Here is a 2,499-nt window from a genome sequence, read left to right as displayed (position 1 = left end):
CTAAAACAATGAGCACTACTAATTAAAATACTTAAAGCACAGTAACAATCATAGAACTAAAGAAGAGTGTGTGTGTCAATGAGTTCCTCATCTTTATCTGCTGTAGCCCATCAGTCACAGGTCTTGCAGCTTCTCACTTTGAAACAAGTGTTCAACATGGTATTTCCTTTCCACACTTTGTCACCATTTCAGTCCTGGCTTTGCAATGACCACCTACCTCCACTGCCTCAGCTTCTTAACTGGACTCTTGCCCTCTAGTCAATTTTTATTTTAGTGTAGTTTACCCTCAGTCCCAGAAAACACCCCCCAAACACAACTTCATTGAGGTACCCCGCTGCCCCAAATCCACACCTCCAGGGTTTCTCTGGGATTCACAAGGACAAGGCACATCCCTAGGATTCAGATCCGCAGCCAGATGCTACATCTGTAATAACTTTTTACTAACATTTTAAAACTGATTTTAGAGTGAAAGAGAGAGGAAGAGGAAGAGAAATATTTATTTGTTGTTGCACTTATTTATGCATTCATTGGTTGCATCTTTTTTTATATAGAGTTTTGTATATACATTTTATTATTTTTTTTAAATTCTCACCCAAGGATATGCTATTGATTTTAGAGAGAGAGGGAGAAAGAGACAGAGAGAAATACTGATGTGAGAGAGAAGTGTCGCTCAGTTGCCTCCTGTACATGCCCTGACCCGGAAGTGAACCTGCAAACCTTCTGATGCATGGGTCAATGCTCCAATCAACTGAGCCACTGGCCAGGGCCATTAGTTGAGTCTTGTATGTGCCCCAACCAGGGATCGAACTCATAACCTTTGCATATCAGAACAATATTCTAACCAATTGAGCTAGTTGGCTTTTTTTTTTTTTTTTCCGTAAGAACGTTTAAATCTAGTCTACCTTCTTGTCTAACCTCTCTGACTCTTCTTCACAGGGGGTGACCATGGGCTGCTCCTTAAAACCTGAAGAGTTGTCATCCGCAATTTACATGGTTAAAGCTCTACACATGTAACCAGCATGCCTAAATCAAGAAAAGGCAGGTATTACAGATAACTGACTGAGGGGCTCGGGATGACCCAAAGCTCCAACCCAAACCTGGGAGCAATATCAGAGAAGTAGAATTAAAAAGTGATTGTAGGAAATGGGGATGATGTGGCTGTGGATGCCTCATCCTGGTTGGGACCACCGCCTTCATTCCTAGGACAGTAGAGCTGCCTACTTTGGAGGATCTGAAAGTGTAGGAGGTGAAAGTTATTTCTGCTGTGCTTAAAGTTACGGTGCATCACTATGGAACTCAGTGAGATAAGCCCAGAAGGAGCTCATGCTGTGGCGCTGGGAAGAGAAAGACCTGCAGCAGAGCTTAGAGAAAGGCAAGCTTGTCAACAAGTGCACAGACAAAATATCACTGTGCAGTATTCTACTTTATAGAATACTGAACCTGCATTGATTATTCCAGCCTGCAGCTGTTGTGCTGCCCCACAAGAGGCAGGCAAAATCTTACACGAGTATGTGCTGGACAAGCTGGGTTGGGTGTGACCCGACCTGGGAGAGCTGTCCAGGGTCACCAAAGTGAAAACCCAGGAACTTTACCGGATAATCCCTACTACTCAAGATCAAGACCAGAGCCCAACTTGGAGGATGAAGGAGATCTGAAGCCTGCCAAACATGCAGTTGTCTTTTTTTCTGCACCATGTAAAGATGGGTCCATGGCCCACACTCAGTCATGTACCCAGACAACAACAGATAAAAACTCACATGTGGTTTACAAACATTAACAAAAAAGTTAATTTATGTTACTTGGTAGTTATTCTATACCATTTCTTGGCCATTAAAAATTTTAAATGGAAGAAAGTGCTTGTAATTTGGCAAGAAGAAGCAAACAAGGACGCTGATATAGAGAAAGAGCATGACTAAAAGGGAACCTAAAGAGCAAGGAATGGACAGCAACCATCTGTTAAGTCAACCAGAATGTCTCTCCATGTCTGTTGATACTGAAGAACATTCTAGTCATCTAGCAGTCCCCTTCACTAGGTCATGGTAACAGAACAGTCTCCTAGCAGCACAGTTTCCTATGGAATGGGTCCTCGTCAGCCAGGTCGGCTGCCATTATAGTTTCCCCTGCAAATCAATGCATTGTCTACATGTGTGACTCACATGAGCTTGGGTAAGGAGAGGCCACTGCTGAGAAACTTCTACTCCAATAATAACAAATAAAATAAATCAAATTCCTAAGCCTGAGGAAGAGCTTTCAGGGTCACGCTGAAGTGACCTCATAGTGGACAGTGTGCTCACCTCTTGGGCACAGTACTGCATCACTTTGTGCTGAGTGCAGCACTGTAAAACCATACGGCAACACTCTCTTCACCTGGATTCCATTTTCTCCCCAGCTATCCCCATCCTTTGGGGCTCTCTAGGCAATTTTTGCTTGCTCTAGGAAACCTCTTCCACTGTCCCTCCTGGTTTTCCTCCTATCTCCCTAGAATCATCTGCTTTAAGT

At 43.4% G+C, this 2,499-nt stretch overlaps 1 pseudogene; it reads left to right on the top strand.

Annotated features, from left to right (window-relative positions):
• The first annotated feature begins 1,153 nt into the window (after positions 1–1,153).
• On the top strand, positions 1,154–1,777 carry LOC129073456 (NADH dehydrogenase [ubiquinone] 1 alpha subcomplex subunit 8-like; annotated as a pseudogene).
• Positions 1,778–2,499: the final 722 nt, after the last annotated feature.

This window comes from Pteronotus mesoamericanus, unplaced genomic scaffold (genome assembly GCF_021234165.1).
Source record: "Pteronotus mesoamericanus isolate MK-2021 breed Mesoamerican mustached bat unplaced genomic scaffold, CSHL_Meso_final contig_41, whole genome shotgun sequence".
NCBI classification, from domain to species: domain Eukaryota; kingdom Metazoa; phylum Chordata; class Mammalia; order Chiroptera; family Mormoopidae; genus Pteronotus; species Pteronotus mesoamericanus.
This window is presented reverse-complemented; position numbering and strand designations above follow the sequence as displayed.